Source organism: Nerophis lumbriciformis, linkage group LG15 (assembly GCF_033978685.3).
Source record: "Nerophis lumbriciformis linkage group LG15, RoL_Nlum_v2.1, whole genome shotgun sequence".
NCBI classification, from domain to species: Eukaryota; Metazoa; Chordata; class Actinopteri; order Syngnathiformes; family Syngnathidae; genus Nerophis; species Nerophis lumbriciformis.
Window position 1 is genome coordinate 11,780,268 of NC_084562.2, and position 24,733 is coordinate 11,805,000.

Consider the following 24,733-nt stretch of genomic DNA (forward strand, 5'->3'; position numbering starts at 1 on the left):
ATGTTAAATTTCAACATTTCTGTCAACGAAGATTTGCTTCAGCCTACGACACATAGTCATTTTGATAGTAGGCTATTATAGCTAATATAGACACTTATGCACATCATGTGTTGCCTTCATTACAAGACTTATATATGGCTTTTCATTTTTTGTGGCTCCAAACAGGTTTGTTTTTTGTATTTTTGGTCCAACATGGCTCTCTCAACGTTTTGGGTTGCCGACCCCTGGTATATGTGATATATATATTTATGTACTATATATAGACATGTACATGACTCATTTTGTACTGCACCGATTGGACCCCTACAGATAACCACCCTTAATACGTCATAATGAGAGAAAGTGGTTCTTAAGTGGAGCCAAATTTGCGGTGCCTGAGAAAGCCTTCCGGCACAACAATACATCTCGATGATCACACGATACAGCGTTTATATTGTCAGATATTTCTTTTTACTGTTCTAGTCCTCAGGCGGCACAGTTGCAAACTTATCACGTCTACGTTCTCTGAAGGTGTGAATAGGAGTGTCTTTCTCTATCATGTGTCGGCCCTGTGATTGACTGGTGATCAGTCCGTGCTGGACGACACCGGGTCCTCTGGGATAGGCTCCAGCGTCTCTGTGACCGTGAACAGAAACGCGGCATTGGTAATAGACACCAGGGTTGTACCGGAGTGTTTCTACAATCATATTCTTCAGAACAGGAGGCCACCAGCCTTTCTGTGTCTTCGGAACAAATACTAGTGAGAGTATAATCAAACAGCGGTGATCCATTCTCTTTTGTAATAAACAATGGGGTTTCAAGGCCCCGCTGAAATTAATTAATTACACAGCTTTAAACAAAACTGCCTGGAATTAAGGGTTGTTTTTTTTGTTTGTTTCTTTGGCGAAATTTTAAAAAATGCTCCCTTTGTGTCTCAGCAGATGGCGTGTCGGTGTCCGGTTTAATTGACAGTCACTTGCAAATTGTCGCCAAACCACACTAACATCTTATGGCGTAGAAAAAATGTGTTTCGCAATTTATCATCGCCTATATGTGTGGTAGCTGTAAGTTTAACTGCGACCCGTTTGGCCAAAGTCCCTAGGAAGAGTTCGTTAAAGTACGACCCATTTTTTTGGCCAAAAAACGGCCAAAAACCAACGTAGCAAAGTTTGGCGCCATACCATTCTAACACCTTATGGCGTAGAAAAAAATGTGTTGGCTATTTATCATCGCCTATATGTGTAGTATCTGTATTTTTAACTGCGACTCATTTGGTGAAAGTCCCTAGGAAGACTTCGTTGAAGTATGACCCCTTTTATTTGCCGAAAAACGGCCAAAAACCATCGGAGCAAGGTTTGGCGCCATACCATGCTAACATCTTATGGCGTAGAAAAAAATGTGTTGGCTATTTATCATCGCCTATATGTGTAGTATCTGTATTTTTAACTGTGACTCATTTGGTGAAAGTTCCTAGGAGGAGTTTGTTAAAGTACGACCCCTTTTATTTGCCGAAAAACAGCAAAAAACCATCGGAGCAAAGTTTGGCGCCATACCATGCTAACATCTTATGGCATAGAAAAAAATGTGTTGGCTATTTATCATCGCCTATATGTGTAGTATCTGTATTTTTAACTGCGACTCATTTGGCCAAAGTCCCTAGGAAGAGTTCGTTAAAGTACGACCCCTTTTTTTGCAGAAAAACGGACAAAAACCATCGGAGCAAAGTTTGGCGCCATACTATGCTAACATCTTATGGCGTAGAAACAATGTGTTCGCAATTTATCATCACCTATATGTGTAGTATCTGTATTTTTAATGCAACTCATTTGGTGAAAGTTCCTAGGAGGAGTTTGTTAAAGTACGACCCCTTTTTATCGCCGAAAAACGGCCAAAAACTATCGGAGCAAAGTTTGGCACCATACCACGTTAACATCTTATGACGTAAAAAAAATGGGTTTACTATTTATCATCACCTATATGTGTAGTAGCTGTATTTTTAACTGCGACTCATTTGGCCAAAGTCCCTAGGAAAAGTTTGTTAAAGTACGACCAATTTTTTTTTGCCGAAGAACGGCCAAAAACCATATGAGCAAAGTTTGGCGCCATACCACGCTAATATCTTTTAGCGTAGAAAAAAATGTGTTAACTATTTATCATCGCCTATATGTGTAGTATCTGTTTTTTTTAACTGCGACTCATTTGGCCAAAGTCCCTAGGAAGAGTTCGTTAAAGTATGACCCCTTTTATTTGCTGAAAAACAGCAAAAAACCATCGGAGCAAAGTTTGGCGCCATACCATGCTAACATCTTATGGCGTAGGAAAAAATGTGTTGCCTATTTATCATCACCTATATGTGTAGTATCTGTATTTTTAACTGCGACTCATTTGGCCAAAGTCCCTAGGAAGAGTTCGTTAAAGTACGACCCATTTTTTTTTGCAGAAAAACGACAAATAACCATCGCAGCAAGGTTTGGCGCCATACCATGCTGAAATCTTATGGCATAGAAAAAAATGTGTAGGCTATTTATCATCGCCTGTATGTGTAGTATCTATATTTTTAACTGCGACTCATTTGGCCAAAGTCCCTAGGAAGACTTCGTTAAATTACGACCCCTTCTATTTGCCGAAAAACGGCAAAAAGCCATCGGAGCAAAGTTTGGCGCCATACCATGCTAACATCTTATGGCGTAGAAAAAAAGGTGTTGACTATTTATCATCGCCTATATGTGTAGTATCTGTATTTTTAACTGCGACTCATTTGGCCAAAGTTCCTAGGAAGAGTTTGTTAAAGTACGACCCCTTTTATTTGCCGAAAAATGCCAAAAAACCATCGGAGCAAACTAAACCACGTGCAAACTTGATAGTGCATGCACAGCTGATCTACTAAACTCTGAGGATTGTGTCTCTTAAATGAGCCAAATAGAGAGTGAATATAATCTTTTAGAATTTAGCACTGCCAATGTGATTCATCAAGGTTGTTTTGCGTCTAAAATTAGCCCGTGCAAAATGTGCGTGCAAACTTGCACAGTGAAAAAGGAAGCGATCGCGCTGTAAAGACACAATTGAGAGAGAATCCATCTGTGTAAGTGTCACTTTGGACTATCATAAAGAAAAACACATTCAGCAATATTATTTTATAATTTTATAACTGCTTGATAACTAAATGGGCTGATTAATGCGGCCCCTCCCAAAGCGCACCATCAGTGTGCTGAAAAATAGGATCTGTTGTCTCGATCAATGATTCTCAAACTGTGGTATGTCAAATAATCACTTAATTAAAATATTCAAACACAGTGTCACTGTTCAAACTGTGTTTAAAATATTAAATGTACTTGCTAAAACCTCTGCCTTGTTTTTAATGAATATTTTGGCCTACCATGCTACTGTATTTTATTGATGGTCATTATGGTGGCATTCGGAAAGCCAAATATTTTCTGAGGCGTTACTTAGAGGAAAAACTTTTAGAACTTACTTACTTACTGTCGCTCACATTTCTAATATATATAGCCCAGAAAAGGCGATACATATTATATGTGTGCTGCATGTCAACAACATGACAAAACGCCACAGGTTGGAACATGTTCCCATAAATGTGGAGGGAAATGAGTGTCTCCATGGTGACAGCTGTATTACGGGTAAAAACCTCATTTAAAAAGGGCAATCTTTACCACTTTTGCAATTGTTATTCATTGTCTTGGTAAATCACATGCAACACGCCCACTAACAGAACACACAATTTGACAATTTGCACATGCTATTTAGCACTTATTTTAATCTGAGTAGATCAGATCCTTACATGGATGCATCTAGATGGGATGTTTTCCGGTTAGATGAGTATTTTTGAGGAGACAGGTGCTGGGGGGAATGACTTGGAAGAATGACAATTGGGAGGAATGTTGTTTATCCCTTCCAGCAGAGAGAAAAACCCTCTAATAAATACCCAGAGAGCATTGAAGCGGCTGTGGTAGCTTGTGGCTTTTGCGGTTTGGTTTTACAATTCTGGGCCACCGTCTTCCGTGCAATTTGAACTTGCGTTGACCACAACAAGGCACACCTTTCAATCAAGGCAGGCGAAGCATCCATTTTCTACCGCTTGTCCCTCTCTGGGTTGCAGGGGTGCTGGAGCCTATCGCAGTTTAGGATTTTAATTCAAATGTGCAAATTTAGACATTAACACTGAAGAAAATGTTTTTTAAAAATGTGTAATCAATAATCATACAGAAAATACATTTATAACAGTTTAATTAACAAATATTAGTATTTAATCAATCAATTATTATTATTTTTTAATGTTTTAACTAGAGATGTCCGATAATATCGGCCTGCCGATATTATCGGCCGATAAATGCGTTAAAATGTAATATTGGAAATTATCGGTATCGTTTTTTTTTTGTTTTTTTTTAATTAAATCAACATAAAAAACACAAGATACACTTACAATTAGTGCACCAACCCAAAAAAAACTTCCCTACACCTCATTCACACAAAAGGGGTGTTTCTTTCTGTTATTAATATTCTGGTTCCTACATTATATATCAATATATATCAATACAGTCTGCAAGGGATACAGTCCGTAAGCACGCATGATTGTGCATGCTGCTGGTCCACTAATAGTACTAACCTTTAACAGTTAATATATTGTTTTACTTTCTTTTTTATTCAAGAAATTGTTTTTAATGTATTTATCTTATTTTATCTTATTAATTAAAAAAAAAAAGTACCTTATTTTCACCATACCTGGTTGTCCAAATTAGACATAATAATGTGTTAATTCCACGACTGTATATATCGGTTGATATCGGTATCGGTTGATATCGGTATCGGTAATTAAAGAGTTGGACAATATCGGAATATCGGATATCCGCAAAAAGCCATTATCGGACATCCCTAGTTTTAACCTATGACTGTACCACCACGATCATGTTGCCATTACCTAAACCCCAAATGTCAAACTACATCATTTTATATAGCCCGCGAACACCTGGAAATAAAATGCATCAATAAAATACCCTTTATTTTCTTACTAAATACATTTGTTTTGTTGTTTTCATTTTGACAGAAAAAAATACATGTACAGCATGAAATTGCATACTGTACCTTTAAAACTTTAATAATATCCAATATTGCAACAAATATTATATTATAATACTTTCCAATATTTTTTTGGGTCAAAATGAAGACAAATACCGTATTTTTCGGACTATAAGTCGCAGTTGTTTTCATAGTTTGGCCGGGGGTGCGACTTATACTCAGGAGCGACTTATGTGTGAAATTATTAACACATTACCGTAAAATATCAAATAATATTATTTAGCTCATTCACGTAAGAGACTAGACGTATAAGATTTCATGGGATTTAGTGATTAGGAGTGACAGATTGTTTGGTAAACGTATAGCATGTTCTATATGTTATAGTTATTTGAATGACAACATTTCTGTCAATGAAGATTTGTTTCAGCCTATGGCACATAGTCATTTTGATAGTAGGCTAATATAACTAATAAAGACACTCTTACCATAATATGTTACATTAACATACTAGGCACATTCTCATTTGGTTATTTATGCCTCATATAACGTACACTTATTCAGCCTGTTGTTCACTATTCTTTATTTATTTTAAATTGCCTTTCAAATGTCTATTCTTGGTGTTGGGTTTTATCAAATCAATTTCCCCAAAAAATGCAACTTATACTCCAGTGCGACTTATATATGTTTTTTTCCTGCTTTATTATGCATTTTCGGCAGGTGCGACTTATACTCCGGTGCGACTTATACTCCAAAAAATACGGTACCTACATTTCAAAGCAAGTTATCCATCAAATTGTACGATAAAAAAATATATATATATATATAGATTTTACGGTAAAATGTACGGTGTTTTTAACACAATATTACTGTAAATTGAAAAAAACTACCATTGTTATTTCTACAGTAAAATTCTGTCGACTGAGACAGTTTTTTTGTACCGTACAATTTACGGTTGTTGTTTTCATGGTGTATTACTGTGAATGGAAAAACAGTACCACATTTTTTTACAGTAAAAAATGGTAGTTCAGTTGCCAAAATATGAAGAAAAAAAAACAGTGATAGTGTTTTTTTTTAATTTACAGTAATATGTTGGAAAAACCACTATCAATTTTACAGTAAAATTCTGGCGACAAAGCTGCCATAAAAAAACAGTTTTTCTGTTGTTCCATTTACCGTAATATGTTGTAAAAAAAAAAATTAAAAAAATATTTTTTTACAGTAAAATGCTGAGGGGCCAGTTTTTACTGTAAAATGTACAGGCTTTTTTTTAATTACAGTGTATGTAAAAATATATATAATAATCAAATGCTTTGGTAAATTCATACATTATTCACTGTTACAATCGGCCCCCTGCTGGCAGCCATAACTGCGATACGGCCCTTAATGAAAACGAGCTTGACACCCCTGATTAAACCATCAATAATATGAAAAAAACATATTACAACAACACATGGTATTACAGACAGAAAGTGAGGCATTTTGCATGTTGGGGGTGAAAACCATTATTATGAATGCAAGAAACCCAGGTAATCCTTTATCATTTAATACATCGTCTAGAAACTAATTTTAAAGCGATCCAAATAGGTTCATTAGGTCTTCAGAAAATTATGCCATTTGTTATTCTTACAGCCAGACCTGTGTGTTTATTTGCAGACGAAACCGTCAGGTAGGGAAATAAACACACAGGTCTGGCTATAAGAATAACAAATGGCATCATTTTTAGTTTGGGGTTTTTTTAGAAACAAGCACACATGGTTCAGCCCCCGAAGCATTTACAAAGGCAGTCAGACATTGCAAAAACCAACACTACGATATACACATAGGTCAATATTAATCTAACAACATGCCAAAAACATAGATTGAGTACATTACACTCACTTATAAGCACTGGTCTGGATGTGGCGAACAAATAATTTGTCGGGACCTTTCCTTAAGATGTTAACTCTTCTGGAAAAATCCACTTTTAAAATAGATGTATAAGAATGTCTAACAAGTACAAAGACATGGAGAAAAATCCGAGGGCCAGGATTAATTGTAAGTATATGTGTTTATTCACTGCTCTTTCACATTGGAAAACAAAATGGTTAAACTTACTAAATACACCAGGAGGTTCTCTAATGTAAACTATTTTAACAAAAATATTCGCAAACACTACTAGGTGATGTGTGATTGATTTCGACCGGGCAGCACAGGTAGCCTACCGTATTTTCCAGACCATAGGGTGCACACGATTATAAGGCGCACTGCCGATGAGCGGGTCTAGTCAGGTCTATTTTCATACAAAAGGCGCACCGGATTATAGTATGCATTAAAGGGGTCATATTATTATTATTTTTACTAAATGGAAAACACTTCCTTGTGGTCTACAAAACATGTAACGGTGGTTCTTTGGTCAAAATGATGCATAGATGATGTTTTACAGATCATCTTCAAGCCGCTTTCTGACAGTCGCTTCCGGATGCGCCGTTTTGTGGGCGGTCTTATTTACGTGGCTCACCTTCGTCAACGTCTTTTCCCCGTCATCTTTGTTGTAGCGGTGTAGTGTGCAAGGACGAGAGTGGAAGAAGTGTCAAAAGATGGAGCTAATTGTTATAATGACATTCAGACTAACTTAAATCAACAACGGAGCAGCATCTTCTCATCCGGAAACAACAAGGCCAAAAACCGTCCGACCAGAACTCTCTAATAACTAAAGTTCCTTGGGTGAATAATGCAAACTCACTACACCGGTATGTTTTGGTGCTTTCATGGCGAGTTTACTGACAGATATAAGTAAGAACTTTACAATGGCAACAGCAGAGGATGAATGTCACATAACAAGAAGATAGAGAAAAAGAAGAAGCTTATTGACTACGGTGTTGATACGGACTACAAAGGCGAACGTGCGCAAATTTTCAGGACTTATGCAGATCCCAAATACAGATCAGCAGGTACCAGAATGTTAGAAAAGTTGCTTTTGCATAATATTGCGAAATAAGATACTATGCCAGATAATATGTCTTACCTTATACACACACCATAGTAATACTTGTATGTTTAATGCGACCAAAGTCGTACTAAAACATTTTGACAGATTTTTGAGCGCCGTGTGTATTGTTCTATATTTTCAGTGGAATATATACAATGTTAGTGTTGTTTACTTGAGTCATATTGCCATCATATTGCAGTCTACACGTATCTCTTATGCTTGACTGCCACCTACAGGTCACACTTATCATTACACCATGTACCAAATATAATTGCTTTGAGGTCGGTAAGCAAAACAAGAATTATTCCGTACATTAGGCGCACCGGGTTATAAGGCGCACTGTCAAGTTTTGACAAAAAAAAAACAGATTTTGAGTGCGCCTTATAGTTTGGAAAATACGGTACTTTAGTTCTGTTTTGTAGTTATGTTAAAGTGTCCTCAAAAATCGAGACATTTAAAAACAAGACTAAAGGTTATGCATGGTTTAAATAAGAGTAACAATAATATATGTTTAAGACCTTTCAAAATCGTATTTAAGACCATTTATGAGATTTTAGGAGAATTTTAGACATTTTAAGGCTTCAAATTAAACATTTTTGATTTAAGACTTTTTAAGACCCTGCGGGTACCCTGAACATGCATTTTGCTTGAGTATTTTGGTGAAGAAGATAAACAACTTTTACTTAGTCACATTGAGTTTCATTCTGATCACTACATTTATTTCAATCATAATTATATATAAATTATGATGGCAAAGGCGCATCCATTTGGGATTGTGAGAGAGACTTATCCCGCAGTCACGGTCACATGACTCTGTTTCACCAATCCAACGTAAGTAAGCACTAGTGACGTTTGACACCTTTTTACCATTCAACCGGAGTCTGGCAGTCACATGACCTCACTCAGGCACTGTAAAAAGTGACATGACGTCCGACGAGGCAGCACAACTCTTTAAAGCTTACTTACAAACTAGGAAAAATGACTTTTATATCATGCGCTGTCATCTGTGTCAGTAGAAATGTTCACATTTCAGCCCACAAAAACTCCACTTCCACTTAGAGAGAACATGTTGTGGTAAGTTTTTTTTTTTTTTTTTTTTGTGTGTTTAAGATGTGCATATGCTAACATTAGCCCAGTTATAACATCATAAGTCATCATTTGGGATATTTAACTGGTGGCCCCGCAAGTTCATTTAAAAAAAATGTGTAAGACTCACATTTTTGCAGCAGATTCTAGTCATAGAGATGACATAGAGATGATAATACAATTAGTAAAAAAATAAACCCAAAAAAACATATACACTGAGAAAATGTTTTATTGTTTGTGCTATGGCGCCGTCCATTTAGTGCTTTCAATCGGAAATAAAATGCAGTTCAGTCTTATAGCCGTCCGTAGCGTTTCTACTCGTGTGGCTTCTTCGTCTAAATATCTTCGTTTTACAGTATAACTAAAATTGTTTATACTCACTAAATCGTCCCATGTCGAATGACTGCAGGATGTTTTCATGCCTATTTGCAGTGATGGGCAGTAACAAGCTACATGTAGCTTAGCTACGTAGCTTAACTACATTACCCAGTATCTTGGCGGTAGCTTAGCTACATTTTGAAGGATTAGCTTTTCCTTAGCTATTTTTAAACCCATGGAGTTATTGAGTCTGTTTAGCGAGTGGGTCCACGATGATGACTTCTGTTTTGTTTGATCAGCCATTTTACTGCCGTGTTACAGACACTGTTTGGAAAGAATTAAGGTATGTTAATAAACATGTATCTTTCTCCGTAAATAACTCATGTCGTAACGTATACTGTATATATGTGGCTTATAGTCTGGTGCGGAAAATATATGGGGGAAAAAATTCTAAAATTTAGTGGGTGCGGCTTATATTTGCACCTTATAGTCTGGAAAATATGGTGTGCAGACCAAAACCTAGTGTTTACTGAAGAGGACGCTGGTTCTCTAGAACAGTGTTTTTCAACCTTTTTTGAGCCAAGGCACATTTTTTGTGTTGAAAAAATGCGGAGGCACACCACCAGCAGAAATCACTAAAAAACAAAACTCAGTTAACAGTAAAAAGTTGTCGCAATTGTTGGGTATGACTTTAAACCATAACCAAGCATGCGTCAATATAGTTCTTGTCTCAAAGTAGGTGTACTGTCACCACCTGTCTCATCACCCCCTGACTTATTTTTAGTTTTTTGCTGTTTTCTTGTGTGTAGTGTTTTAATTCTTGTCTTGCGCTCCTATTTTGGTGGCTTTTTCTCTTTTTTTGGTATTTTCCTGTAGCAGTTTCATGTCTTCCTTTGAGCGATATTTCCCGCATCTACTTTGTTTTAGCAATCAAGAATATTTCAGTTGTTTTTATCCTTCTTTGTGGAGACATTGTTGTACATTGTCTTTGCTCCACAGTAAGTCTTTGCTGTCGTCCAGCATTCTGTTTTTGTTTACTTTGTAAGCCAGTTTAGGTTTAGTTTCATTCTACATAGCCTTCCCTAAGCTTCAAAGCCTTTTCTTAGGGGCACTCACCTTTTGTTTATTTTTGGTTTAAGCATTAGACACCTTTTTACCTGCACGCTGCCTCCAGCTGTTTCCGACATCTACACAGCAATTTGCTATCGGCTGCCACCTACTGATATGGAAGAGTATAACGTGGTAAGTCTGTCGATCTCCAGACAGTACAGAAACTCAACAACAACACATCATTTGCAGACTATAATTACTGGTTTGCAAAAAATATTTTTAACCAAAATAGGTGAAACTAGATAATCTCCCACTGCACACCCGACTGTATCTCACGGCACACTAGTGTGCTGCGGCACAGTGGTTGAAAAACACTGCTCTAGAATATACAAAATAAGACTAATAGTGAAGGGAAAAGTCTGGCCCCCCGTCCTTACCTTTCTGGGAATGTGTCCCCCAAAACAACTTACTGTAAGTAACAGTACTCTTTCTTGATGCAATTTTGGCCTCGTCTATCAATCAATCAATCAATCAATGTTTATTTATATAGCCCTAAATCACAAGTGTCTCAAAGGGCTGCACAAGCCACAACGACATCCTCGGTACAAAGCCCACATAAGGGCAAGGAAAAACTCACCCCAGTGGGACGTCGATGTGAATGACTATGAGAAACCTTGGAGAGGACCGCATATGTGGGTAACCCCCCCCCCCCCTCTAGGGGAGACCGAATGCAATGGATGTCGAGTGGGTTTTTCCACCTCTGCTCTCAGATCAGTGCTTTTGATCGTGTTTCGGCCAGCAAAGAAGGCCTTTGCAGGCTTTGACCGCCCGCCACCGCATAAGATAACAGCGGGACAGTCAGGTGACGCAAAAGTCTCTTCAAAGGTTCTGATAAGAATGACTGAAAAAGGTCTTTTTCTTTGCCCTTGGATTTTCCTTGATTAGACAGTTGAGGTTAATCACAATGCAAAAGGTAAGCAAGATTACTGATTACGGGGCCGGACTCCAGATTGTCATTACAACTCATTCGGGGGGCTAAAAAGTGATTCCTTGAACAGAAAAGAAGATTTATTGCAACCCATTAGTGTTTTTCAAAGTTGAAAGGACAGAGAGGAACCCACGAGGGATGAATACTAAATATTACGTGCCTCAGCCTTTTTATTCCTTGATAGATTCTATAATTTACAGTGACTTATTTGCAACTACATTTAACTAAAATGATACTCTATTTATTAATGTCAAAACCAGTTAGCGCGCTTTTGCACCTGTAGATTGCTTTTGTCTGATTCAAAAGTTATTCCATTTGTAAATTATGCTAAATGCCGTCATAAATTGTCCTTCAGGGCGACTGTGAATGATTGTTTGTATTTTGTGTCATGTGATTGGCTGGTGACTAGGCCTGGGCCGATATTCGATAAGTCAATTAACTGACGATAAATGATCAATTAAAATAAAGTCGGTAATGCAGCTGAGATAGGCTCCTGCACCCCCGGCTATCCCTAGGGCAGTGTTTTTCAACCACTGTGCCGTGAGATACAGTCTAGAGCAGGGGTCTCAAACTCAATTTACCTGGGGGCCACTGGATGCAGAAACTGGGTGAGGCTGGGCCGCAAGAAAAGATTTCTTAAAAAAATCTAACATGCACTTTTTAATGAATTCACCTTCTTTGAATGGCTATCCCGCCCTAGCAACCCTCCCGATTTTTCCGGGAGACTCCCGAATTTCAGTGCCCCTCCCGACAATCTCCCTGGGCAATGTGTGGGGGGGCAGGGTTGGGGGGGCGGAGTTTGGTGGTAGCGGGGGTGTATATTGCAGACCGGAAGAGTTAGTGCTGCAAGGGGTTCTGGGTATTTGTTCTGTTGTGTTACGGTGCGGATGTTCTCCCGAAATGTGTTTGTCATTCTTGTTTGGTGTGGGTTCACAGTGTGGCGCATATTTGTAACAGTGATAAAGTTGTTTATATGGCCACCCTCAGTGTGACCTGTATGGCTGTTGATCACGGTTTGGTGGTAGCGGGGGTGTATATTGTAGCGTCCCGGAGGAGTTAGGGCTGCAAGGGGTTCTGGGTATTTGTTCTGTTGTGTTTGTGTTGTGTTACGGTGCGGATGTTCTCCCGAAATGTGTTTGTCATTCTTGTTTGGTGTGGGTTCACAGTGTGGCGCATATTTGTAACAGTGTTAAAGTTGTTTATACGGTCACCCTCAGTGTGACCGTGATCAAGTATGTCTTGCAGTCACTTACGTGTGTCTACAGAAGCCAAATACAACATGTGACTGGGCTGGCATGCTGTTTGTACAGGTTGTAGAGGGCGCTAAAGGCAGTGACATCACGGCACGCCCTTAATATTGTTGTTTGGGTGAAGACATTCGAATTCGGGAGTCCCCCGGAAAAATCGGGAGGGTTGGCAAGTATGGCGCTGTCAAGCGCCATTCAGATAAAACTCGCGAGCCCCACTAACATTACATTTTCATATTAAGGTGCGGGCCGAAAAATAACGTCTAGCGGGCCACAATTGGCCCGCGGGCCGCGTGTCTGAGACCCCTGGTCTAGTGTGTCGTGGGAGATTATCTAATTTCACCTATTTGGGTTAAAAATATTTTTTGCAAACCAGTAATTATAGTCTGCAAATGATGTGTTGTTGTTGAGTGTCAGTGCTGTCTAGAGCTCGGCAGTGTAACCGTGTAATACTCTTCCATATCAGTAGGTGGCAGCCGGTAGCTAATTGCTTTGTAGATGTCGGAAACAGCGGGAGGCAGGTTGCAGGTAAAAAGGTGTCTAATGCTTAAAACTAAAAATAAACAAAAGGTGAGTGCCCCTAAGAAAAGGCATTGAAGCTTAGGGAAGGCTATGCAGAATGAAACTAAAACTGAACTGGCTACAAAGTAAACATAAACAGAATGCTTTTGTAGCACCCATTCGACGTTGTATAAACCATTGGTCCCGCTAAATTCAACCAATCTCCAATTTCAAATACATTTCTCCATAGCACCCAAACTTTGGTCAATCGGCATGATTTTGCACACAAACGACTGTGTAATAAAAACATTATTGTATCTTGTGTAGGCGAAGTAAGAACAACAACTTTTCATTGCTCAAACGCCACATTTGTCATTGCGAGGCATTCTGGGTAATACAGTACATAAACACTCACTTCATATTTCAAATGTGTTTATGTAATTTTTTAACCTTTATTTATCCAGAGTAAGACAATTAAGAAAATATTTTCATTTGCAATGCTGACCTAGCAAAGAGGAATATTTACATGTTAGAGATGTTGAAGTGTGATGATAATCTTTCACCATCTCTCATTTACTAACATCAATTAAACTGGGACGGCCTTCACCCTTGCTCCTGATGGGTCCTGGTTAGGGCCTTGCATGGCAGCTCCCGTGAATGTGTGTGTGAATGTGTGTGTGAATGGGTGAATGTGGAAATAGTGTCAAAGCGCTTTGAGTTCCTTAAAAAGGTAGAAAAGTGCTATACAAGTATAACCCATTTACCATTTACCAAACTATAGGTCACTTTCAACAGTTAACAATTGTTTTTTTAACCTGCAGGGGTTAATGTACTGGTAGGTAAGTTAATGTTTAAGATGGACAAACGTTTTTCAAGCGTAAAACATACAAAGAGAATGTCTGCCACTTTTGGACAACAGAGGAGAGAGCGGACTATAAGAAAGCCTTTGATGTTTTTATCTTTAATTATAATGAACTATTACGTGTATTTGTTTTATGAATTGAAACGGAACATTAATTTTACATTGAGCACTGAGTATTTGCCATTTAGTGTCTACTTTTGAATATGTGTTGTTTAAAATAGGTAAAACATCAATACAGTATTTGTTTTCAACGTGTTTTAAGGATAAAGTTACAAAAACACTGAAAGCGATAGCAAATTTATAAAATCACAAGTGTATTCAATGTTATTTTTAAAAAAAACAAGCCTCTAAACATTACAACGTTTGCCAGAACTTTCTGAAAAGCTGCTGTGAATTCAGTTTTAGAGTCAAGGACACAAAAAGCTGCTTGTAGTTCCTTTTTGGTTCAAATTAAAGGAAAGAAACCTTGAAATGCTTGTGGCTTTTTCTTTGAACGCATCAATGTTTATGTATTTAAATATTATCTGCACCATTAAATAAATACACGATTGCAGTTTTGCACGGTAAAAAGTCTTAAATAATTAATATGTCAAATAATATATTGCAATACATATCATTATCACAAGACGCTACTTTGTATAACGCAATACGGATTTTAGGCCAGATTGCCCATCAATAACAACAGTTTTAAGAACATCAAAACCAAAAGGGACTTCCATGTTGCTGTTGTTATTAAAATCCAAATAGCAGAGCCAATTTCCACGACTAGTGAAACAATTCCAATATCATTCTTGCAGAGGGGCCTAATTTTAGTACTTTGCGTCATGGCGGTGTCAACAGAAAAAAGAACACATGAAATGGTATTGGATATGAATCTGATTTGATTTAGTATCTCCCATTGTGACTGTAATCAATCTGTCTTTAAAGGGAAACTGCACCTTTTTTTTTAGAATTTTGCCTATCGTTCACAATAATTATGAGAGACAAGAAGACAAAATGTTTTGGGTTTTTTTTGCTTTCCAACACAGTGGTTCTTAACCTTGTTGGAGGTACCGAACCCCACCAGTTTCATATGCGCATTCACCGAACCCTTCTTTAGTGAAAAATACATTATTTTATTTTTTTCAAATTCAAGACAAAGTTATATGTTTTTGGTAACACTTTAGTATGGGGAACATATTCTAAGTAACAAAGACTTAATTTAGAGTGTTTTGGACACTAGGGCAGGGGTCGGCAACCCGCGGCTCTAGAGCCACATGCGGCTCTTTAGCGCCGCCCTAGTGGCTCTCTGGAGCTTTTTCAAAAATGTACGAAAAATGGAAAAAGATGAGGGGGAAAAAATATATTTTTTGTTTTAATATGGTTTCTGTAGGAGGACAAACATGACACAAACCTCCCTAATTGTTATAAAGCACACTGTTTATATTAAACATGCTTCATTGATTTGAGTATTTAGAGAGCCCTGTTTTGTCCTACTAATTTTGGCGGTCCTTGAACTCACCGTAGTTTCTTTACATGTATAACTTTCTCCGACTTTCTAGGACGTGTTTTATGCCACTTCTTTTTCTTTCTCATTTTGTCCACCAAACTTTTAACGTTGTGCATGAATGCAGAAAGGTGAGATTTGTTGATGTTATTGACTTGTGTGGAGTGCTAATCAGGCATATTTGGTCAATGCATGACTGCAAGCTAATCGATGCTAACATGCTATTTAGGCTAGCTATTTGTACATATTGCATCAATATGCCTCATTTGTAGCTATATTTGAGCTCATTTAGTTTCCTTTAAGTCCTCTTAATTCAATTTATATCTCATGACACACTATCTGTATGTAATATGGCTTTTAATTTTTTGCGGCTCCAGACAGATTTGTTTTTGTATTTTTGGTCCAATATGGCTCTTTCAACATTCTGGGTTGCCGACCCCTGCACTAGGGGAACATATTCTAAGTAACAAAGACTTAAAGGGGAACATTATCACCAGACCTATGTATGCGTCAATATATACCTTGATGTTGCAGGAAAAAAGACCATATATTTTTTTAACCGATTTCCGAACTCTAAATGTTTGAATTTTGGCGAATTAAACGCCTTTCTATTATCCACTCGACGTTGTGACGTCACATCGGGAAGCAATCCGCCATTTTCTCACACACAGAGTCAAATCAGCTCTGTTATTTTCCGTTTTTTCGACTGTTTTCCGTACCTTGGAGACATCATGCCTCGTTGGTGTGTTGTCGGAGGGTGTAACAACACGAACAGGGACGGATTCAAGTTGCACCAGTGGCCCAAAGATGCGAAAGTGGCAAGAAATTGGACGTTTGTTCCGCACACTTTACCGACGAAAGCTATGCTACGACAGAGATGGCAAGAATGTGTGGATATCCTGCGACACTCAAAGCAGATGCATTTCCAACTGGACTAGACAAATCAGCTTTCAGGAAAAGAGAGCGGATGAGGGTATGTCTACAGAATATATTCATTGATGAAAACTGGGCTGTCTGCACTCTCAAAGTGCATGTTGTTGCCAAATGTATTTCATATGCTGTAAACCTAGTTCATAGTTCTTAGTTTCCTTTAATGCCAAACAAACACATACCAATCGTTGGTTAGAAGGCGATCGCCTAATTCGTCCTCGCTTTCTCCCGTGTCGCTGGCTGTCGTGTCGTTTTCGTCGGTTTTGCTTGCATACGGTTCAAACCGATATGGCTCAATAGCTTCAGTTTCTTCTTCAATTTCGTTTTCGCTACCTGCGTCCACACTACAACCATCCGTTTCAATACATGCGTAATCTGTTAAACTGCTGAAATCCGAGTCTGAATCCGAGCAAATGTCGCTATTCCTTGCTGTTCTATCCGCCATGTTTGTTTGTATTGGCATCACTATGTGACGTCACAGGAAAATGGACGGGTGTATATAACGATGGTTAAAATCAGGCACTTTGAAGCTTTTTTTAGGGATATTGCGTGATGGGTAAAATTTTTAAAAAAACTTCGAAAAATAAAATAAGCCACTGGGAACTGATTTTTAATGGTTTTAACCCTTCTGAAATTGTGATAATGTTCCCCTTTAATTTAGAGTTATTTGGTTAGGGTTAGGGTTAGAGGGTTAGGGTTATAATAAGGCCATGCCGAATAAGGCATTAATAAGTACTTAATAATGACTAGTTAAAAGCCAATATGTTACTAATTTGCATGTTAATAAGCAACTAATTAATGGTGAATATGTTCCCCATACTAAAATATTACCATGTTTTTTTACTGGTGCACAAAATGAACCGTGCATGAACCAACACAGTGCATAAACTCACAACAAATTACACACCTGCAAATCAGTCTGACTTCTGCTGTTGCTGTATTCGTAATATGGCGATAGGGAGAAGTTTTTATTTACACGATGAGTCGGGTGTGTCTTGACCTCCGCCGAACCCCTGAGCCCGTCTCACCGAACCCCTAGGGTTCGATCGAACCCAGGTTAAGAACCACTGATCTAACATATATAAAATGGCTCATTCTAGGTGGCTAGCAATGCAGCTAATGGGAGCAATCAATTCTCCCTCTAAATCACTTTATAAAAATGAATTTAAAAAAAACTCTCAACAATACTTAATTTACGTTTCGTAACCTGTATAATAACCTAGCTTTAGCGACATTGTTATTCTAAGAGCAAACACTGAGGAACTATTTTTCGGTATTAGCCGTAAAAGCTAACTACGGCAAGAGATAAGCTAGCTTCTACAACAACACAAAACGCGTTTGAGTTTGTAATGCACAACACTTCGACACAACACCAATCTGTACTGACTGAAAAACATGAACAATCATATTACAGTATCTGTAAAGTATTAGCCCACATTTCATCTTTTGTTTGTACACAGCTAAGCTAGCCAGATAGCGTATGTTCTGTAGTTGTAATAACACGCATGGCGTGCTGCGTGTATCATGATCGATATCAATGTGACTCACTCGATGGACAGCTGTTTGTCTGGTCCAGCTGGTCGGGGACGTTTCCTGTTGATTTTGGGCAAGCACTCCATTTGTGGGGAGTGCTCAGAGAGTATGGGGTATCGGACTGTGATTGTGGCGGTCCGCTCCCTGTTTGATCAGTGTCAGAGCTTGGTCCGCATTGCCGGCAGTAAGTCGGACACGTTTCCAGTGAGGTTTGGACTCCGTCAAGGCTGCCCTTTGTCACCGATTCTGTTCATAACTTTTATGGACAGAATTTCTAGGCGCAGTCAAGGCGTTGAGGGGATCCGGTTTGGTGGCTGCGGGATTAGGTCTCTGCTTTTTGCAGATGATGTGGTCCTGATGGCTTCATCTGGCTAGGATCTTCAGCTCTCACTGGATTAGTTCACAGCTGAGTGTGAAGCGACTGGGACGAGAATCAGCACCTCCAAGTCCGAGTCCATGGTTCTCGCCCGGAAAAGGGTGGAGTGCCATCTCCGGGTTGGGGAGGAGACCCTGCCCCAAGTGAAGGAGTTCAAGTACCTCGGAGTCTTGTTCACGAGTGAGGGAAGAGTGGATCGTGAGATCGACAGGCGGATCGGTGCGGTGTCTTCAGTAATGCGGACGTTGTATCGAGCCGTTGTGGTGAAGAAGGAGCTGAGCCGGAAGGCAAAGCTCTCAATTTACCGGTCGATCTACGTTCCCATCCTCACCTATGGTCATGAGCTTTGGGTTATGACCGAAAGGACAAGATCACGGGTACAAGCGGTCGAAATGAGTTCCCTCCGCCGGATGGCGGGGCTCTCTCTTAGAGATAGGGTGAGAAGCTCTGTCATCCGGGGGGAGCTCAAAGTAAAGCCGCTGCTCCTCCGCATGGAGAGGAGCCAGATGAGGTGGTTCAGGCATCTGGTCAGGATGACACCCGAACGCCTCCCTAGGGAGGTGTTTAGGGCACGTCCGACCGGTAGGAGGCCACGGGGAAGACCCACGACAAGTTGGGAAGACTATGTCTCCCGACTGGCCTGGGAACGCCTCGGGATCGCCCGGGAAGAGCTGGAAGAAGTGGCTAGGGAGAGGGAAGTCTGGGCTTCCCTGCTTAGGCTGTTGCCCCCGCGACCCGACCTCGGATAAGCGGAAGAAGATGGATGGATGGACGGCACTCCATTTATGTCAAAACAGCTCCAGTTCCATATCTATAGCGTCAAATTTGCTATGGAAACAGAAATCAATGCGCGGAATAAATCAGCCCCAGAAATGATCCAAATTATCAAATTACGGTTAATATTGAACATATTGTTATGAACGTGTCCGTTACTACATTATAGACTTGCAGTGTGTATATAAATTGTTGATAGTGTCATGATCCGTGGTCCGGATCATGTTTATTTAGTTATTTTCTGTTAGTTTTGGACTGCTTTAGTTCTTGGTTGTGCTCCTGTGAGTTTGTTTTGGTTGTCATGGTCGCTCATTGTGTTCACCTGTCTCTGATTAGTGCTCGACCGCTCACCTGCTTCCCGAGCGCTAATCAGAGGCATTATTTAAGTTGCCTTTGCCAGTCACTAGTTCTGCCTTCGTTGTCCTTATGTCACACCGGTTCATGTCTCGTTCTGACCTAGTAAGTTTCCTAGTCCATGCCATAACTTCTGCTAATTAGCAGCTTCTTGTGCCTTTTTTGGATGTATTTTTTGTGTTTGTGGTAGTGAGTGATTTATGTTAAAAAATCCAAGCCTACCCTCACGCTGTCGTCCGGAGCCGTCTTTTGCGTTGGAAGAACAACCCCGCAGCAAGCTGCGACCCCCCCTCGTGACAGATGGAGGGTTTTGAAGTAGTCTTAGAGGGCTTTGACAACGATGACACCGCATCTTTCAAGAGTTTTTTTATCATCTTTAAAATCGTAAAAAAAAGACGTGTGTTTTTTTGTCTCTCATAATGGTTGTGAACGATCCCCCAAAAAAGGTCAGTTCCCCTTTAAGGGCATCTTAGGCATAATCTAAATACAGTATGCACATTGATGACATATACACACGTTTATCCAAACACCATATTTGTGGTCAATCAAATCTACAATTAAAAATTTATATTTCATTAAATATAAAAATATCAGATAGAGGTCACTAAGTAAATTCAAAACAGCCCTAACCCTAACCCTCTAACCCTAACCCTAACCCTCAACTAAATCGAGCGTCAGTGTGATAATGTTAAACTTGAGCGTAAATATCAAGTATTTATTGACGTTGCAAAAGTACAGATGTTTTGTTTTTGTTTTTTTAAACTGGCTGTGATGCACTCTTTACTCGCTAATAATAAGTGACAGTGAATAAGCTGCTCAGAGCTACAGTGCTATCACAAGGCACCAAGTGTAGACTCATATGCATGACTCAGAGCACAAACGTCGGGTTCAGGAGGGGTTCAGGACTGAGGTAAGCAGTCCGACACAAACAGAATTATAAACATTTTTTTTTAAAGGTGAGCGCGAAAGCCAGGTCAAAAACACTTAATTAGGCATTATCTCAAGTGGAAAGGTTTGTCAAAAATGTTTTCAGTTCAAGGGATCAAATCATCTCATTATGCGGCAGTGACCAAAAAATACGATAATAAAGAAATTTGAATATATCGTAAGATTTTGAAAGTTGCAAACGTATTAAAATGTCGCTTTCAGAGTGACTTTACTGACAGATATAAGTAAGAACTAGAGATGTCCGATAATGGCTTTTTTTGCCGATATTCCGATATAGTCCAACTCTTAATTACCGATACCGATATATATAGTCGTGGAATCAACACATTATTATGCCTAATTTTGTTGTGATGCCCCGCTGGATGCATTAAACAATGTAACAAGGTTTTCCAAAATAATTCAACTCAAGTTATGGAAAAAAGTGCCAACATGGCACTGCCATATTTATTATTGAAGTCACAAAGTGCATTATTTTTTTTTAACATGCCTCAAAACAGCAGCTTGGAATTTTGGACATGCTCTCCCTGAGAGAGCATGAGGAGTTTGAGGTGGGCGGGGTTGGAGGGTGGGGCGGTGTATATTGGAAGGAATAGTGCTACAAGGGGTTCTGGGTATTTGTTTTGTTGTGGTTATGTTGTGTTACGGTGCGGATGTGTTTGTCATTCTTGTTTGGTATGGGTTCACAGTGTGGCGCATATTTGTAACAGTGTTAAAGTTGTTTATACGGCCACCCTCAGTGTAACCTGTACGGCTGTTGACCAAGTATGCATGCATTCACTTATGTGTGTGTAAAAGCCGTAGATATTATGTGATTGGGCCGGCACGCAAAGGCAGTGCCTCCAATATTGTTGTCTGGCTGGAAATCGGGAGAAATTCGGGAGAATGGTTGCCCCGGGAGATTTTCGGGAGGGGCACTGAAATTCGGAAGTCTCCCGGGAAAATAGGGAGGGTTGGCAAGTATGACTGGGAGACGCAACTGCTCTGTACTTCTCCCTACATCCGAGTACCACGCGTTTTAAAAAGTCATAAATTTTACTTTTTGAAACTGATACCAATAATTTCCGATATTAACTTTTAAAGCATTTATCGGCCGATAATATCGGCAGTCCGATATTATCGGACATCTCTAGTAAGAAATTTACACTACTTTATATTAGAAATGGCAACAGCGGAGGGTGAATGCCCCATAACAGGAAGATAGTGAAAAAGAAGAAGCTTATCGACTACGGCATCGCCACGGACTACAGTGGCGGACGTGCGCAAATTTTCAGGACTTAGGCAGATCTCAAATACACATCAGCAGGTACCAGAAGGTAATACAAGTTGGTTTTGCACAATATTGTGAAACAAAACGCCAGATAATATGGGTGCCATTTTGCGGTCCTTATACACACACCATAGTAATACTCGTACTTCTGACTACGGTAGCCGTAATGGGCCGACAATCCATCAAGTGGTGCGGCTTCAAAGTCGTACTAAAACATTTTGACAGATTTTTGAGTGCCGTGTGTGATGTTCTTTATTTCCAATGGAACATTTAAAGTTTTGGTGCTGTTTACTGGCGTCATATTGCAGTCTAAACGTATCTCTTATGTGTGACTGGTCACACTTATCATTACACCATGTACCAAATAAAATTGCTTCGAGGTCGGCAAGCACAACTAGAATTATGCCGTACATTAGACGCACCGGGTTACAAGGCGCACTGTCAAGTTTTGACAAAAAGAAAAACAGATTTTAAGTGTGCCTTATAGTCCGGAAAATACGGTACTTTAGTTCTGTTTTGTAGTTATGTTAAAGCGTCATCAAAAATGGAAACATTTAAAAACAAGACTAAAGTTTATGCATGGTTTGAATAAAAGTAACAATAATATATGTTTAAGACCTTTCAAAGTCGTATTTAAGACCATTCATGAGATTTTAGTAGAATTTTAGACATTTTAACGCTGTAGCACCCCTTGTAAAATTACAAGGGGTGCAATTTAACCATCCTAAAAAACAATCCGTCATATTTTTTTATTTTTTTTTTTTACCACATTTACATAGTCATTGGGTCCTATTGTTCAGTCTCACAAGGCTATTAGATCGTACATTTGTTTATAAGTCATGCCTTCTGGCCATGAACTCACACAACCTCTCAAGGTTTCTTTTGAACAACATCTATTTGTTTCATTGGACTGGATTCATCAGATTCAAGTAAGTAAAATGTCTTTTATATTTTTTTTGCTTGTTATTACAATGTCTAGAGCAGTGGTTCTTAACCTTGTTGGAGGTACCGAACCCCACCAGTTCCATATCCGCATTCACCGACCCGAACCGTAATCATAAAATGATGTTAATACATTAAAGAAAAACTAATAAAGATATATTTTACAAACAGAAAGTTACAGGAATGTACACATGATCTCATGTTTACATCTCATTGTGCAACATGTGAATGTTTTGGTGGGAACTAAATGCGATATCTGAAAGGGGGACACATTATTTCCAAAGTAGGACCCCCCACCCAGACATATAATACTAGTACACAGGTCATGAAACACAATATGTTATAGTCATTGTAAGTGGGGCCAAAACACTTATATTAGAAAATAATCTCATGGAAATAACTGCTGTCATTTGATTATAATAATAAAACATTTAACTTGTTATTTAGTCAGGTTTGGGACAGGTGTGCTGCAGGTCTGACATCGCTCACATGTGCTCCACCGAATGCTCAAGGAGTTTTTGCGTTTGCTCACACAAATGGAAAATTAGAGGGAACATTGTTTTGGGGGTATCCATAATGCGCCGACAGGGAGAAGTTTGTGTTTACACGATGAGTCGGGTGTGTCTTGACCTACGCGGCGGAGGCTCTGCCGAACCCCTGAGGCCGACTCACCGAACCTCTAGGGTTCGATCGTACCCAGGTTAAGAACCACTGGTCTAGAGCATGTACATATGTCGTTATTGTGGAACAGATGCATCAAATTTCATTTAGAGCTTGTTATATAATTGTTGCAATTATACAACACTGGGTGAATGTGGTAGTCACAATGCTGGCTTGTTGCAGTGGGCTCAAACAGATTGTATTACCTCCACTACATCACTGCCTGAAGTATTTTCTGGATAGTATACATTCTACCCTTGTGTTGTGTTCTGGTCAAATTTGATTTAAGACTTTTTAAGACCCTGCAGGTACACTGAACATACTTTTTACTTGAGTATTTTGGTGAAGAAGATACACAACTTTTACTTAGTTACATTGAGTTTCATTCTGCCCTGCGATGAGGTGGCGACTTGTCCAGGGTGTACCCCGCCTTCCGCCCGATTGTAGCTGAGATAGGCTCCAGCGCCCCCCGCGACCCCAAAGGGAATAAGCGGTAGTAAATGGATGGATGGATGGAGTTTCATTCTGATCACTACATTTATTTCAATCATAATTATAGATATAATTTTTCGGACTAAAAGGCGCACTTAAAATCCTTTAATTTTCTCAAAAATGAAAAAAAAAATTTTTTATATATATATATATATATTTTTTTTTTTTTTTATTATTTTTTTTTTTTTTTCATTTTTTCATAAGAAAAAATATATATATATATATATATATATATATTTTTTTTTCATTTTTGAGAAAATGAAAGGATTTTAAGTGCGCCTTTAGAAAATGAAAGGATTTTAAGTGCGCCTTTTAGTCTTAAAAGGTGCACTTAAAATCCTTTCATTTTCTCAAAAATGAAAAAAAAAATATATATATATATATATATATTTTTTTTTTTTCTTATGAAAAAATGGAAAAAAAAATAAAATATATATATATATATATATATATATATATATATATATATATATATATATATATATATTACAATTTTTTTTTTTCATTTTTGAGAAAATTAAAGGATTTTAAGTGCGCCTTTTACTATATATATATATATATATATATATATATATATATATATATATATATATATATATATATATATGTGTGTGTGTGTATTTTTTTTTTTTTTTTTTTTTTTTTTTTTTTTTTTTTCATTTTTGAGAAAATGAAAGGATTTTAAGTGCGCCTTTTAGTTCCAAAAAATATGTTACATTGAAAAATGTACAGTTAATACATGCCAATCTCAATTATGGCAGCATAAAACCCTGATCGCAACATGGCAATGCAATTACTTATTTTTGGAAATTAACTAGTAATAATAATAAATTACTTTTTAAAAGTAATTTTCCAAACACTGGACCACGGTGTGCCCCGCCTCTCTCCCCAAATCAGTTGGGATGGGCTCCCGCTCACCCATAACCCTAATGGGAACATCT

The 24,733-nt window shown here is 38.6% G+C and overlaps 1 protein-coding gene across 1 annotated transcript in view; it reads right to left on the bottom strand.

Annotated features, from left to right (window-relative positions):
- kcna4 (potassium voltage-gated channel, shaker-related subfamily, member 4) overlaps positions 1-24,733 on the bottom strand; it is a 143,123-nt gene that overhangs the window by 56,103 nt on the left and 62,287 nt on the right. The window lies entirely within an intron of this gene.